Raw genomic sequence first — 17,448 nt, forward strand, 5'->3', positions numbered from 1 at the left:
GTGATATACTTTCAAAACCAGTGTGATCAGGTTAGATTGGCTTTCTCTGTTCAAAAGATAGGCCACTAATTTTTATACAATTGAAATTTTCCAGTTGTCTTCAAGGGCAGCCCCATTTACAGCACGTTGCAGTAGTCAATTTTGAAGTTAAAGTCACATGGATCAGTGTAGCCAAATCATCTGTCAAGAAAGAGGAACAACCTCCCCACCAACTACTATTTTGACACTTGCATAACGCACCTGGAGCATATGATCTCTTATCGATCTGGAACTGAATTGAGCGAGACAATCTCTTGGTATCCTCTTCTGTTTAGTATAAGCAGAGTTGATATGAAATGCCTCATCACTCCCGCTCTTCATTTCCTCCTCCTTCACCCCTATAAATTGGGCCAATTCTGTTATCAAAGCTGCTTAATATGTTGCCCTCTGATTCAGGGATTGCTCTGAAGCTCAGAGAAAAATCTCTATGGGTGATTCCGCACAGGCCAAATATAACGGGTTGATGCCCTTTTTAAAAGCATTATGGGAGAGAGGTTGCCACAGCATTATGGGGAGAGGTTGCCCCCCCAAATGCTTCTAACCTGTTACATTTGGCTGAACCCGGGTTAAATTAAAGTTGCTAAGTTAGTGACTTTTCCCCTTCAACCTGGATTTTAGTTGCTTCCTGCTTGCCTGCACAAACTACAGCAAGCAGAAAGCATTCTATCCCATCCCTTATCCACAATTATGATAGATTCCCCAGCTGCGTGGTTTGCACGGAAACACAGCATTTCCTATCCAAACCATGCTTCCCCCTGACACTGGGATCCCAGCAATCCTGACTGTCCTCTGCACCTGTTGTGCAAACGACCACACAGACAAGATTGGTTCATTTAACCTATTCGTGTTACCTGTGCAGAATCAGCCTTTGGTAATATTCAAGAAGAGCCACCTGGTCTTGTAGTTATCATTCTCATTTTTAGCTGTAAACTTTTTGATCAACACAGTCCACCCTAGTCTTCAATTCCTTAAATTCTCTTTAGTGACTCCTTCAATAATTTCAGTCCTGCTTGTTTTCTTATCAACTTCTTTCAATGTTATAGTGTTGGCCTGTTTTTTAAATTAAAGTAGTGTGTGACACAAAGTCCCTTTTCCTTACCTGTTTAAGATCTTTGTGTTTAACTGCATCTTACTTTGCAGCCATATCCAACTGTTGGCATGTCACAACTTAAAACCCTTAACAGTTTCCTCCATAATGAGGTTGTAAAAAAAAATCCAGTCCTTCAAGAAGGGAGTTAAGTTCTATCTTAGGGAGAGTGCAGGGACAGATCAGGCCTGGCTCAGGAAAAAGAGCAAGAAGTAATTTTAAAAGGTCACTAAAAAAGGACCCCTGTTTCATACACTCCACCTAATTCAATTGCTCCTGACTAAAAATAGTTCTTTAGGGCTGAGACACTATAAGATTTTGCTATAGCAGAATTGGGCGTGATTGGCACATTGCATTTAAGATTACATGACTCTGTGCGGAATACCTGAGTGCCAATTTTAAACAACTTTCTAATTATTAGTTTCAGTCATAAAATGTTATAATTGTAGTTTGTAGTCTGGTAGTTAATACACTGTATTATTGTATCCCTTTTGACCACTGAGGAAGACCAGCAGGTGGAAACGCATCTGATTATGAGGTCAAAAAAGGTGTCCCATAGTACCCCTTTGTGTATTCTCATTGTGATATTGTATACATAAGGCAGGCTATTGTGGGCCTTTTATAATATGCTGATGATTTTAATTTGTAATTAATATGTGTTTTTCATACTTAGTTATATATTTACTGATCCTCATAATTTATGGGTATTTAATGACCTTTCGGGTATTTAATACCAGTTTGTAGGGTTACATTTGGTTCCCCCCGCCCTTTTTTTTGTTTTGCATCAGGCAACATAGCAGACATAGCAAAAGGTAGCTCAGCCTGGTAGTGTGTCAGAGTGGTTAGCTCTACCTCTGGGAGTGAAGAGACTGATCAAAAGCCCCTTGAAAGCCCCTGGCTGGTGTTACCATAAGTCGTCTGCGACTTGGTGGCACTTTACACACACACAGGAGAGAGCACAGAAGGGGGGGGTTGCATAACTTTCCCAGTCAACGTTTCTCTCCTAACATCAGGTCTCAGCCTCACACATCACACACACTGAGGTTTTTGTACGAAGAGAAGGTGACTTTGAAGTGCTGTGCCTAGGCTGCTGGCACAGAGATACACCGACGAATCCTCTGGCTTCACAGACGAAATCTTCAGTTTGCAGCTCCCTGACTGGGGCCACTCTGCTGTGAAACGTGGCAGAGTCTTGCCGGTATCTATTGATTCTTTACTCCGAAACATAAAGAGAAGCTGCGGCTCCTGCCCTGCATCCTGTCGGTACCAATACATGTCATTGTGCCCTTTAATTGGGTAACACTCAAGTTGGGCAGGTTGGTCTTTCTGCAAAACCAGGCTTGGTTGCTGAGTGATCACTTCACTGGAGCTTCCTGAGAGGAAAGGAGAGAGAGAAAAACTTGATGGTAGTAATATCAGTTGAAAACACCAGCTCAGATGTGAAACTTGAGAACACCCTCTGAAGGTGTAAGAAGTCCCCCAAATCTTTCTTTATCTTTATTAACCTTTAATAGGCATAAAAAGTCCCCCAAATACTTACCAACTTCCAGGAGGCAAAGGAGCACACCCCAGCCGATCCACATCTCTGTTTCTCTGATAGCAGGGTAAGCCTCTGACTTCCACCTCATTTGGGGCTGGTGTGTTACTTCCTTCCTCCGGAGCCAGCACAGAATTGCTGCCTTTGAATAGAGAAATTCCAGGAGATTTTGAGGGTGGATCTTAGCAGGCTTTGGGGGAGGCTGGGATCTCAGCTGGACATAATGCCATAGAGTCCACCCTCCAAAGCAGCCATTTTTTCCAAGGGGATTGATCTCTGTCATCTGGAGATCAACAGCAATTTTGGGAAATCACCAGCTTCCCCTGCAGTTAATGGGCTCCACTTGCAGCCTTGAAATGAGTGACACTGGGGCTGTCCCCTTTGATTCATAATCAATCCATTAATCCCTTGGCTAATTAACCAGTGCAAACATTTTTTAATTATTGGAATTGAGGTGTGGTCATAGTCTAAAGCAGAACAAGGCAATAGGGTTCTGAGGTGGTGGGACGGAGTCTACCACTTCAGAAGTAACATCATTGCTGGTGTCACTGTTACCATAAGTTGGCTGCGATTTGATGGCACTTCACACACACTCACACACATACACACACACACACACAGAGGGAGGGAGGGAGGGAGAGAGAGAGAGAGAGAGAGAGAAGAGCACAGAAGCGGGTTTGCATAACTTTCCCAGCCAACATTTCTCTCCTAACATCAGGTCTCAACCTCTCACACACACTGAGGTTTTTGTAGGAAGAGAAAGTGACTTTGAAGTGCTGTGCCTAGGCTGCTGGCACAGAGATACACTGACGAATCCTCCTGCTTCACGGATGAAATCTTCAGTTTGCAGCTCCCTGACTGGGGCCACTCTGCTGTGAAACGCGGCAGAGTCTTGCCGGTATCTATTGATTCTTTACTCCGAAACATAAAGAGAAGCTGTGGCCCCTGCCCTGCATCCTGCCGGTACCAATACATGGCATCGTGCCCTTTAATTGGGTAGCACTCAAGTTGGGCAGGTTGATTTTCCTCCAAAACCAGGCTTGGTTGCTGAGTGATCACTTCACTGGAGCTTCCTGAGAGAAAAAGAGAGAGAAAAACTTGATGGTAGTAATATCAATTAAAAACAGCAGCTCTGATGTGAAATTTGAAAACACCCTCTGAAGAGTAACCTTTTGAGCCCTCCAAACACTTACCAAATTCCAGGAGGCAAAGGAGCACACCCCAGCCAATCCACATCTCTGTTTCTCTGACAGCAGGGTAAGCTTCTGACTTGCACCTTATTTGAGTCTGGTGTGTTACTTCCTCCTCAGGGTCCAACACAGAATTGCTCTCTCCAAATAGGGAAATTACAGGAGATTTTGAGGGTGGATCTTAGCAGGCTTTGGAGAAGGCTCGGACCTCAGCTGGGCATACTGCCATAAAGTCCATCCTCCAAAGTAGCCATTTTCTCCAGGGGGATTGATCTCTGTCATCCAGAGATCAATAGCAATTTTGGGAAACCACCAGCTCCCCCTGCAGTTAATCGGCTCTACTTGCAGCCTTGAAATGAGTGACACTGGGGCCGTCCCCTTTGTTTCATTGATCAATCCATCAATCCCTTAGCTAATTAACCAGTGCAAACTTTTTTAATTTGTGATCATTTGCATTAAAATGTAATGTCTCTGCTTCTTTTTTCACCTGTGATGAGCAAAGATGCCCATATCAAAACTGCATTTGCGCATATATGAATGAATCCACACCTTGCGGGAGGGAGAATCTAGGATTAGATGTAAGAGAGGAAAGGATACTATGCAGCCATCTTTGTCTTTGCCACATTGCTCCACCCATACTTCTGAGTCCTTCCTTGTCATCTTCTTGCAGTGGTACATCTGGGGTTGTTGGAGCTCTGACAACATCTTTCTGCACAGAGAAATAACAGGGTGCTACATTCCTTAGATAGCGCCACTTCAGACTGCGCACTCAATGAGGACATAGGGATCAAATTTGAATTTGCCATATAAAAAATCCATTGGAATGCAATGTAGGAAGTCTGCCATTTTATGCTGGAACTCATTTCCCCACGCTACTTTTCATAGTGCAGCATGAAGGTTTGTTTGCCAGTGTGGTGCAGAGATTAATGTTGGAGTTACTTGGATGTGGATCAGCCCAGGCCTGTGTGTGAGTGCATTAAAGAAGCTCTTCCAATCAAATATATGCAAAAAAGGAAAACTTACATTTATTTCAAGTAACTTTGCATCACAGACATTGTTCCAGGTGAAAGGTAGATAGAAAGAAACCCTAGTCTAAACAGGAGGAGGAGTTTGGATTTATATCCCCCCTTTCTCTCCTATAGGAGACTCAAAGGGGCTTACAATCTCCTTGCTCTTCCCGCCTCACAACAAACACCCTGTGAGGTAGGTGAGGCTGAGAGAGCTCAGAAGAACTGTGACTAGCTCAAGGTCACCCAGCTGGCGTGTGTGGGAGTGCACAGACTAATCTGAATTCCCCAGATAAGCCTCCACAGCTCAGAGCAGGGAATCAAACCCGGTTCCTCCAGATCAGAGTGGACCTGCTCTTAACCTCCTACGCCACTGCTGCTCCCTATAACAAGTGGGCACTCTAACGCACCATTATGTATGTGCCAGTGTGATCTGCTTCTGTGGGAAATCCCGAACAGGAACAGGTACCAAGCATATTACCATTGTGCTTGGTACAAAGGAGAAGAAGAAAGAAAATGGCTGCACGGTGAAGAAGGAGGAGTGGGTGGCTGGACCCCAGACATGGAGAGCAAACAATAGAACAGCTTAGAGATACATAGCGCCCCCCATTGTCCAGGCATAGAGAAGTTGCTTATGCCAACAGTTAAGGGCAGGTGGACTCTAATCTGGAGAACCAGGTTTGATTCCCCACTCCTCCACGTGAGCAGTGGATCCTTATCTGGTAAACTAGGTTTGTTTCCCCACTCCTATACATGAAGCTTGCTGGATGATCTTGGGCTAGTCACAGTTCTGTCAGAATTCTTTCAGCCCTGTCTACCTCACAAGGTGTCTGTTGTGAGGAGCGAATGGAAAAGGAGATTGTAAACTGCCTTGAGACTCCTCAGAAGAGAGAAAGGGGTATAAATCCAAACTCCTCCTCTTCTTCTGCAAGGCTGTTTCCGCACGGTCCAAATATTCCGGGATGGGCAATATGTTGACTGTATTGAGACAATTGCAGCCAACTAAAAAACCTGCCCCCCACTTAGCTTGCTTGGGTTACTTGTTGCCTTTCTAATCTGTATATTAGTTCAGACTCAGGCCATTTCCAACTGAGAAATTAAATCTATATACAACCAGGTTTCAAAAGAATCGGCACCTTTTCATCGAGGCTTTACCCTCCCACTGCAGTGTGTGTGTGATGAGAACATCCATGTCTATCACGCTTTCAAACAGCGCAGCAATCCCCACAATCTCACGATCGAACGTGCGATCTGCTCAGCGGCTCTTTCTTCCTTGTCCTGATTGGCTGTTGCACTGTGCTGGGGTGGGAATTTTTTTAAACTTTTTTTTTTGTGGAGCTATGTCACCGCGCGCATGTGTAGATAGACAGTAACTGTTTTTCGTGCACCATCTCTCCTGGGTCCACATCTCTCCTGGGAGAGTTACTTGTCTCTCTTGGTCCTTGTGAGGGATTCTGTTCTGTTTTTCTGTAGGGGAGTTGCCATTTTCCTCACTTGTGAAGCATATTTACTCTGTCTTTCAATCACTTGGGCAGGAACAGACTTTGCCACGGGAAATTTATAGCCCCAAATGATGAGATTATGGAAATGTGTGGGAGAGAGCAAGGAAGCATGGCTCAATGTTGTCAGATCACAAAAACGAAGCAGGTCAGTACTGGGAAGGGTTACCACCACAGAACCACTCCACACAGGAAGGCAATGGCAAACCTCTTCTCTCTCCTACCTTGAAAGTCCCTTGCTGGTGTTACCATAAGTTGACTGTGGCTTCATGGCATTTTACATGCATGCGCACGTGCATGGAAGAGAGCACAGAAGGGGGTTTGCATAACTTTCCCAGCCAACATTTCTCTCCTAACATCAGGTCTCAGCCTCACACATCACACACACTGAGGTTTTTGTAGGAAGAGAAGGTGACTTTGAAGTGCTGTGCCTAGGCTGCTGGCACAGAGATACACAGATGAATCCTCTGGCTTCACGGACGAAATCTTCAGTTTGCAGCTCCCTGACTGGGGCCACTCTGCTGTGAAACGCGGCAGAGTCTTGCCGGTATCTATTGATTCTTTATTCTGGAAAAAAAAGAGAAGCTGTGGCCCCTGCCCTGCATCCTGCCGGTACCAATACATGGCATTGTGCCCTTTAATTGGGTAGCACTCAAGTTGGGCAGGTTGATTTTCCTGCAAAACCAGGCTTGGTTGCTGAGTGATCACTTCACTGGAGGCTCCTGAGAGGAAAAGAGAGAGAGAAAAACTTGATGGTAGTAATATCAGTTGAAAACACCAGCTCAGATGTGAAACTTGAGAACACCTTCTGAAGAGTAACCTTTTGAGCCCCACAAATACTTACCAACTTCCAGGAGGCAAAGGAGCACACCCCAGCCGATCCACATCTCTGTTTCTAAGACAGCAGGGTAAGCGTCTGACTTGTACCTTATTTGGGTCTGGTGTGTTACTTCCTTCCTCTGGAGCCAACACAGAATGGCTGCCTTCGAATAGGGAAATTCCAGGAGATTTTGAGGGTGGATGCAAAGGAAGGAAGGCTTTGGGGAAGGCTGGGATCTTGGCTGGGTATAATGACATAGAATTCATCTTCGAAAGCAGCCATTTTTCTCCAGGGGGATTGATCTCTGTCATCTGGAGATCAATAACAATTTTGGGAAACCACCAGCTCCCCCTGCAGTTAATGGGCTCCACTTGCAGCCTTGAAATGCGTGACACTGGGGCCGTCTCCTTTGATTCATTGATAAATCCATGAATCCCTTGGCTAATTAACCGGTGCAAACATTTTTTAATTATTGGAATTGAGGTGTGGCCTAAGCCTCCAAAAGAACAAGGGGATAGATTTCTGATGTGGTGGGATGGAGTCTACCACTTCAGAGGTATGTGGGGAGGTTCTCTTTTTTTTAAAAAAAACCTTCCCAACGTAAAAATTTCCATTATATATAATGTGTGTGTGTGTGTATAATACACACACACACACACACACACACACACACACACACACACAGAGAGAGAGAGAGAGAGAGAGAGAGATTTAACAAGAGTACATCAAAATAGAAGGTTGTAGCCTAGCTTCTTGAATGTTGCTAGAGTTCCACTTACAGGCAATTACTGATGTTGGGGCATCCTGAAAAATGTAATCCATGTCCCCTACAGACTAAGGCCCCTTCTGCACATGCAGAATAATGCACTTTCAATCCACTTCCAATGCACTTTGCATCTGGATTTTACTGTGCGGAATAACAAAATCCACTTGCAAACAATTGTGAAAGTGGATTGAATGTGCATTATTCTGCATGTGCAGAAGGGGCCTAACAGTACAGTGTATGTTACTGCCTCAGCCCTCTGCCACCTCAAGTCTACCTCATTCTGCGGCATGTTTAGACCAGACCTGAGAATTCAGGGATCCTTGTTTAACCGGAGAAGAGCTAGCTCAGGAGCTACCTCCTTTTTTCATGCTAATCATCTCTTTCACTGCCTTGCTCCTGTCAAGAGGACTGGGAAAACAAATTGATGGAGTACATAATAGTAGCAAAGCTAACCAGTTTCGTGAATAAGAAACAGATGAACAGATTCCATGATAAATGGAAAATGTGTTATGCATATTATTTTCAAAATTAAAACTAATTGTGGAAAGTGAAATATATGGTAGAAATTATGGGTGTAAATTAGAATATGGAAAATGTTGAATGTGAAACAGATTAATGGGAGAAAATATGAGCTGTATCTTGTGAGAAGAAATTTTAGAAAATTAGGGAAGTAATTCAGTGGGTTTTTTTATCAGTTTATTGTGGAAAATCAGTTCAGTGCTGAAGAAAGACCCTGGCCACATATCAGTCAGCCTCTGGTATCCAAATACTGTGTCCCTGTGACATGCAGATTGTCACACCCCAAGAGTCAATATATCTGACTCCAAACTATCTCAGAACTTGGTGTTTGTTATCTGTTTCTCAAGGATGTTGTATATGCATAAATACTTTTCTTTATTATTCCGATACCCCTGTTTGATGTGATCCAGTGACTCTGTTGCAATTTGTATTGATAATAGCATCTGCACATGGTGAGGGAGAGGAGCAACCTTGCTGTAAATAACTGTTTATTGCAACTTCTGACAAGCTTAGGAATGCTTTGAAATGTAATCAATGATGTAACCAATATAGTGAAAATCCTATATAAACTGTACCTTTTCTCTGTCATTTTGCCTCTGCCCTGGAAGGGATACCTTTGCTGCAGGAGGTATTCTAATAAACTACTGATCTTTTATACTTAGATCTCTTGCCTCAAACTCTCTTATTTGTCCTCTGAGTCTTTGAGCACAGATATAACATTAGCACAGTGATTTTGCATTTTAGAATGGGACTGTGGTAAAGGCTTGCTGGGATGCGATTAAAGAATTTGTTCCCTTGTGAAAGAAGAAAATATATTTGGTTCAATATATATTTAATAATATAGGGCTAAGGCTTTATAAAGAAAGAGCCTTTCTGATAGTACTACTGTTAATAAGGCTACTATATTAATTCTACTAATGGTCACTCTATATTAGCTGATTAGGGTGATCTTGACCAAATTTTATTCTTCTGGCCTGACACAACACTCTCTAGGTAGATGGAAAGGGTATCATGAGTGGGGAAAAGCTGGGAGGGAGGAGTGAAACAAACCCAAGGCAAGCATGGTGCACACATGTAGGTTCGGATTTCTGGCAAATTGTAGGAAAAGGTTGCAGTTTGCTCAAATTGGGAAGATTCATGCTTTCACCCATCAAAAGCGCAGCTGCTTTGGGACCATTATGTGAAAGTCACACTCGCATAATGTAGTGAATATATGTTGCATAATTGAAAATCTGCCCCGACTAGAAGGTAGGTTTGCCGTGTGGAGAAACCTGTGTGTAAATGGCTTACATGACCTGCTGTTTGTGAGAAAGGAGGTTAGCTGTGGTAAAGAGAGTGTTCTGCAGTCGTGACTGGTATTAGTACCCATAGATTGTAAATGGTGAGACTTACACATGATCACTTTACATCAAGAAAATCAGTAGAGGGGTGGGGTGGAGGATAGGAAAAGGAGACAGATGGAGCTTCCCACTCTTACCTTGATAATACTACCAAGCAACTGCCATCCCCCAGAGTTAAGGGGTCATCCCCGAGCATAAGCAAAGCTGGTCCATAGGCTTGTAAACTTTGGATAGGGAAATTAGCAGATATTTGAGGCTGGAGCCTAGTGTCAGTGGGATTTGGGGAGGGACCTCAGCAGTACATAACTCCATAAAGCCTACTCTCCAAAGCAATCCCTTGCCCTAGGGAACTTAACTTTGCATCTGAAGATCAATTGTAATGCTACAAGAACTCCAGGGCACTCTCGGATGTTGGCCAACTCAAAAAGTAATATCTCTTGTGATCTTTGAGTGATGATCAGTTCTGTTCTTCTGCAAGGGAGTAGCCATTTCTCTCACTTGCGAAGAGTTTTCACATCTTCCCTCACTCATTTGTACAAGAATGATGGGCCACAGGAAATGTATAGGCCCAAACCTAAATTTGATGAGACTATGGGAATGTAAGGGAGAGAGCAAGAAAGAGGGTTTGCTTAACCTTCCCAGCCTCACACATTTCACATACTGAGGTTTCTGTAGGAAGAGGAGGTGAGTTTGAAGCGCTGTGTCTCGGCTGCTTGCACAAAGATACACTGATGAATCCTCTCGTTTCACAGATGAAATGTTCAGTTTACAGCTTCCTGCCTGGGGCCACTCTGCTGTCAAACGTTCATGCCTCTCACCAATGTGTAACAGTTCGTTATTCTGAAACATAAAGAGAAGCTGTGGCCCTTGCCCTGAATTCTGCTGGTACCAGTACATGACTGTGTGCCCTGTAATTGGATAGCACTCAAGCTGGGCATGTTGACCTTCTTGCAGAACCAGCCTCAGTTGCTGAGTGATCACTTCACTGGAACTTCCTGGGGCAGAGAGGGAGAAAGAGTTGATTGCAATATCAGCTCAGATTTGAAACGTGAGAGCATCCTCTGGAGATTAACCTTTTTAGCCCTAAAAAGACTTACCAGTCTTCAGGATGCACAGGAGCAAACCCCACCCGATCCACATTTTTGTCCCTGTAGGAGCAGGGTAAAGTTTTGACTTGCACTTCATTTGGGTTTGTTGTGTTACTTGCCGCTCAGAGTCCAGCATGGGGTTGCCATCTCTGGATTGGAAACTGCAACAGATTTTGGGGGGTGGAGCCTAGGGAGGGTGGAGTTTGGGGAAGAAAGGTGGCTTATCAGGGTACAATGCCATAACTTTTACCCTCCAAAGCAGCTATTTTATCCAGGGCAACTAATCTCTGTCATCTGGAGATCAGTTTTAATACCGGATTGTCAGACCCCAACAGGAAATTCACAACTCGACTCCAGTTAACAGGCTCTCTTCGAGTATTGAAACGGATTGCATGGGGACGGTAACTCTCCAAAGCAACTATTTTCTGCAGGAGAACTTAACTCTGTAGCCTGGAAATTGGTTGTAATTCTGGGAGATTTCCAGTTCCTCTTGGATGAGGGCTTCATTCTACATCCAAAGTGCAGAACTACATGAGGACTCATATGACTGAATTACTGACTGGTACTGCAAACATTCCAAAATGCATGCTGGCAGAGGTGTAGCTAGGTAGACTGGAGCCCGGGGACAAAACTTGAGTTTGGCGCCTCGGGTGTGTGGGGGTGGCCATTTCCCCACAAACTGGCAAGCAATGATTTTTTGCACCAGGTCATTTCTAAATCACCATAGAACATGCCCCAACACAGCAATAGTCTATACCACTCAGCAAAAATCAAACATTTAGACAATTTTTTTAAAATGCTTTCAAAATGTTTTACTACAGCAGTCGTCCCTAGGCAGAAGGGAAAGTAGCTGCCACATTCCTCCAAGCCAGGCAGTGCAAGTAAGCATGTAAAATCTCTCACAAATCACCCCCCAGCAAAACATTTGGCCAAACGAGATGTCAGCGTCATCTCTCACAAAACACCTCCCAGCCCCAGCACTTAACATGGGCACATGGCTCTCTCCCCAATCAAATGTTCTTTTCCCTAATTTTGTCCCTCACACCAACCCTTATGAGGTAGGTTGTTAGCCTGAGAAACAGCTCCCAGCCGAGGTGCAAGTGGGTATTTAGCATGCAAATCTACTCAAAAAATCACCCCCAGACAGCTTCTTACTCCAGCTGTCAAGGATGAGTGGTAGTCACCACCACCCCCTTCCTTGCCAGGCTCTCAAGTATACAGTGGTCCATGGGCTTAGATTGGAGGACTCGGTATAGCAGTGGTGGCGAACCCATGGCACGGGTGCCAGAGGTGGCACTCAGAGCCCCCTCTGTGGGCATGCACAGAGTCACCCCCCCCCCACAGACACACACACACATACAAAGGCATTTATTGGTAACTGATTAATCTGAGATTTTAATTATCTGTGACTGCATCCCAGAGAGTCACCCATTATTTCCAGCATTCCCGCTTTCCTCTGGTGCAGTATCACTAGAGTGCTTTTTTAAGCGAAACATTGGCTGTTGCTATTGCTATCACACCATCCTGATTAGAAGCCCAGTTAGGTTCATAAGGTTGTCAGGACTTTAGAGGTTGGTTAGGATCACCCATGGTCACTACTTTGATACAGGAGGAGACTACCAAGGAAGACCAGGTTGCTATGCAGAGGAAAGCAATAGCTAACCACCTTCTGTTTCTTGCCTGGAATGCTCCATGCAGTTAGGATTGTCATGAGTCAGTTGCAACTCCAATGGAATGTTCTCTTTAATTTGTATTCCAAAAGTGTACGCTTGAAGTTCTTAAAATTCTTTGCCATGATCTCTCGAACAACTCTCAGCTTTCATTGAACACCCCCCCTACCCTCAATAGATCTCTATTCTTTGCAGAGTTATAAAGCTAGAAATTCAGAAATCATGCTGGTAGATCTTTGTAGTAATACACACTTTCTGGACCCTCCTAAACCTCCTATTGTGAGACTGGGGATGGGAAGAAGCAGTGGTGTGGATTCTTAATTCTTTTAACAGCTGGATCTTTTCCCAACCAGTTGGGCAGGCCTCCTTGGAAAGCGAGATAGTTCGCTCGGGCCAAGCAACCCTCAGCTGGGGGCTGCTGTCGCTTCTCTCCTAAAAGGATGGCTGGGGAAGAGGTTGGCTGGGAAAGAAGTGAAGAGGGCACCACAGTTCCATCCACGTAATTTTTAAGCACTTCACTATTTGGAATTTTTAAACAGGATATGGTTGTGGATCAGTAGTGCACAAAGCGCACTCTGCGGCTATCTCCTGTGCCTCCGTCTGAGCCCCCTCCTAGCAGGGTGTCCCCCCCCCACAAAGTGCCCTCCCCCCCTAGGAAGACTCCTTAGTTTGGTACAGGGTGGGAACTCTTTGCCAGCCTGTGTCCCCGCCAGGGATTCCCGCTTTGCTACAACTTCCCTGCCAGGATTCCTTTGGTCCTTCCTTGTCCCAGCCCCTCATCATAAGGCCGTAGCTGGCATCCCCACCACCCCTGAAGTTTTCCTTGGGGGGTTCTGTATCACTACCTGCACTCCGCTTCTAACCACTAATATTGCTCCACAAGTGCTCTGGCACCAGCCATTGCAGGGAAGGAATCGAAACTGCCTGTTGGGGCGGAGGAGCCGATGGGCCCACGGAGGAAAAATCTCAAACAAACCTTCCTGGTGGAGAACCAACAAGCGCCGTTAGGACTGAGTCCCCCTCCCATTCCCGCCCATTTGGGCTTCTAAATAAAGGGAGGGAGCTGACCAGGCCGCTCACGCGCCCCGGCCATTTCTGCATGCACCCCGCACCCCCGTGGAGCGTGTGCTTGCTCGCCTACTCCACCAGTCCTCTCCCAGCCAGAGCTCTTCAAGCGCTGTCGCCCGCTCGTTCTCTGCTTCAGAACAGGAGGCCGTGGTGAAGCGGCCGCATCCCTCTTCCCCCGCAAGTGCATGAGGTGTCGCAATCGGCGCCTCCATAGCACCCAGCCAGCAGCAACCCCTTCTTTCTCCCTCACTCCCTTTCCTAAGCCTTCTTCTACGCGCAGTTGTTATACTCAGGGGAGGGGGAGCAAAACTAAACAAACCTTCCTGGTGGAGAAGCAACAAGCCCTGCAAGGACTGGAGTCCCCCTCCATGCCCACCTATTCAGGCGCCTCTAAATACAGGGAGGGAGCTGACCAGGCTGCACCGACGGCCCAGATGAGTGTGCCAAATTCCCGGTGCCTCCCCTTCTGTTCTTCTGCTTCCTTTTTTTCCCAGAACGGGAGGCTGTGTAGTTTAAGCGCAACCGCGATCCCCCTCCTCCCTCGCAAGTGCATCGAGGTCGTATCGGCGCTTCCAGCACCTGCCAGCCAGCAGCAACCCCCTTCTTTCTCCTCACTCCCTTCCTAAGCCTCTTCTAAGGCCAGTTGTTATGCCAGGGGAGGGGAGCAATGGGCCGATGGATTGATAAAAAACAAACCTGCTTCCTGTGGCTGCATCCAGGAGGGACACAGGCTGTTGAATTCGGCATCTGGCAGGGACTCTCAAGGCAAAAGCCCGAAGCCCGCCTTCTTTGCCACGTGCCTGTGCTGCCTGCTGCTGCCGCTGCTTGCTTCCTCCCGGGCCTTCTCTCACCTCTCCTTCCCTTATGCGCTGCTACAGTCACTTTCAGGCAGGGGAGGAGGTTTGTGCAAATCCCTCCGACCACATGCCGCTGAGAGAAGGAGAAGGAGGCAAGGGCACGGCGGGCGGGAGCCTCACTCTTCCGACTCTGGTGGCTTGTCTGAATGGTGGGACTGGCCCAGAGAGGCTACCGTCCAGGGTGGGCGTGGCTAAGGCAGGCTGCCGACTGCTATGTGCTTGGCTTCACATGATCTGGTGCAGTCTGGGGAGGCGGGGGAGGGAAACACCGGCCGACATTTCCCTGATCGCCTCATCGCGGACCGCCTATTGGTTATGCTGCCGGGGACAAGGGGTACCCCTCGTCCCTATGGAGAAACACCACTGCATGCTGGTGGAAATTTTCTAACCTAGTATTCACTCAGGCACATTAATTTTCAATATGCAGTTCAGGTTTGTTTGTTTTTAGTAGGGAGGAATATTCAAAGCCACCATTGCCCCCTTTCAATCTGAAGTGGTATAGCCTAGACACAGGCTGGCCAGGTGACCTAGCATTTGTGGGAACTAAGGTTTAGGTATGGTACAGGAAGAGTTCTGCTGGAGCGTGCGCAAGAATGATGGAGAGTGGAGGAGAAGCAGGAAGGAAGGAAGAAGTCCCCTGAGAGTAGCAATCTACACACCAAAGAGATAGTGTCAGAGAAGTAGAGAAAAAGTGCCCAGAGTCTTGACCCTCTCTAGCCATCTGACTCACTGATAAGTGAGTTTGTCACTTAGGCAGGAGACCATGCAAAGTCCTTCACTTCTAACAGTATTCACTAGGCATGTTAGTTTTCCACATGCAGTTTGTGCATTTTTTTAAATAGGGAGGAATATTCAAGCATGAACGCCTCCTTTCAATCTGATATGGTGTAGTCCAGAGCCACAGATCCTCTTCAGATCCTCTGAAGATGCCAGCCACAGATGCAGGTGAAACGTCAGGAGAGAATGCTGCTAGAACACGGCCATACAGCCCGGAAACTGCACAGCACCCCAATATTTGGACAGCACCATTAAAAAAAATCTACCCCATCATGCTCCGCACTGGGAACCCATAGCTGCTTATAGTGTTGTCCTCTCTTCTGTTTTGTCCTCATAACATTAATCAAAAAGAATGGAAGGGCATACTTTCTCAGAAAAACATAGGCAGGTGCAGGGGTTAGGTCTCCCACCACAACACACTGATTCTCCCCTGCCAGCCCCCACCCCCAACATCCGTAGATGAGCATTATGAAAGAAACCATTTCTTGGGAAATAGTATTTCTCCCTTAATATTTAATTCCCTAGGAAATGGCAAACTACCTCTGCGGGTCCCTTGCTTTGAAAGCCCCTTGCTGGATTCATCTCAAATCCATTGCAACTTGACAGCACTTTATACACACACATTTCATTCCCTCTAAGGTCACTCACGCAGGTATACACTCAACATGGAGGTTTTTGTAGGAAAAGGAAGTGGCTTTGAAATGCTGTGTCTAAACTGCTGGCACAAAAATACACAGCTGAATCCTTTTGCTCCAGATGGGTAATCTTCAGGTTAGACTTGTCGTTCTGGGGCTGTTCAGCTGTGAAACGTTGAGAACCATTTCTGTGTTGCTGAGAAACATCCCTGTATTGTTGTTCTCCATTATAGAAAGAAAAGAGGAGCTGCAAGCCCCGTCCTGCATCCTGCCGGTACCAGTACATGGCATTGTGACCCATGGTTTGTAGACACGTCATCTGGGCCATTTGGCTTTCCCGCAGGACCAGACTCGGTTGCTGAGTTATCTCAGCCTCTGTATGTCCTTGGAGAAAAAGAGAAAGACTTTTGTTGGTAATTCAAATAAAAAGCAAAGACTTCTTCTAGTAGAAAACAAGTGAAAATGTGTTGAGCCACCCAAGGACTTGCCTATTTCCAGGATGCAAATGAGCACACCCCAACAGATCCACATCTCTGCTGCTCTGAGAGGAGGGTCAGGTTTTGAGCTGTTTTATTCGAGTTCAGTGCTTGCTTCCACTTGGCATTAAAATGGGTGGAAACTGAGGTTTTATTGGCTCTCATCTGGTCAATAAATCTTTAGGTGCTAGAAGGCAATGGCAAACCACTTATACCATTTACTTTGAAAGACCCTTCTCTCTCTCTCTCTCTCTCTCACACACACACACTCACACACACACACACACACACACACACACACACACACACGTGTTGTGAGAGCTCCCTCTGCTGGCAGGCAGAAACCTCAATAAATGACCAACACCTTAGAGCTTAAAAAATAGACATATTCAATCCTGCCACTCACACTAAAAACCTATGTCACTGTGGTTGTACTGCTGTCCGACTGCCAACGTGCTGTAGTTGTAAACCATTATGCTACTACAGAAAGGATGTCCTTCCTGCTCTAGAGGAGGGGGACACTGGTTGAGCTGGCAGAGGTGAAGAAAAGTTATTAGCTCACTCCCTTTATTGACTTCCTGCTGCAGATGAACTCCATGTTCTGTCTGCTGCAGTATGCCTGCTTCTACTATGTAATTTCTGCATCAGTTAATGTAGCATGTTTAAATGCTTCTGCTTTGTTTCAGGTTTGTTTCTGCTCTGTTTCAGATTTCAGTTTGCCTTCAGGTCCCTGTAATCCAAACCCTATTACACTGTTTGCTGGCTGTCCAAACATGTTGACGTTTTTTGACCTACAGTGTGAAACCTGCTGTCACAGTTAGAAAGGTGGACTATAAATGACAGAAATAAATAAAATAACAATAGTAAGGACAGTCGAGGACAGGGCCTCATACATCTCCTGGTTAATTCTGTTTCCACACATGTAAGAGCACACGCACACACAAATATAGATGAAGGAGTAGGTTTGTGCAGGAAGAGGTGGTGGTTTTGAACTGCTGTGTCTTGGCTGCTTGCACAGAAATACATGGCTGAATCCTCTCGCTTCGCCTGAGAAATGTTCAGGTTCAAGCGGT

This window comes from Sphaerodactylus townsendi, linkage group LG07 (genome assembly GCF_021028975.2).
Source record: "Sphaerodactylus townsendi isolate TG3544 linkage group LG07, MPM_Stown_v2.3, whole genome shotgun sequence".
NCBI lineage: Eukaryota > Metazoa > Chordata > Lepidosauria > Squamata > Sphaerodactylidae > Sphaerodactylus > Sphaerodactylus townsendi.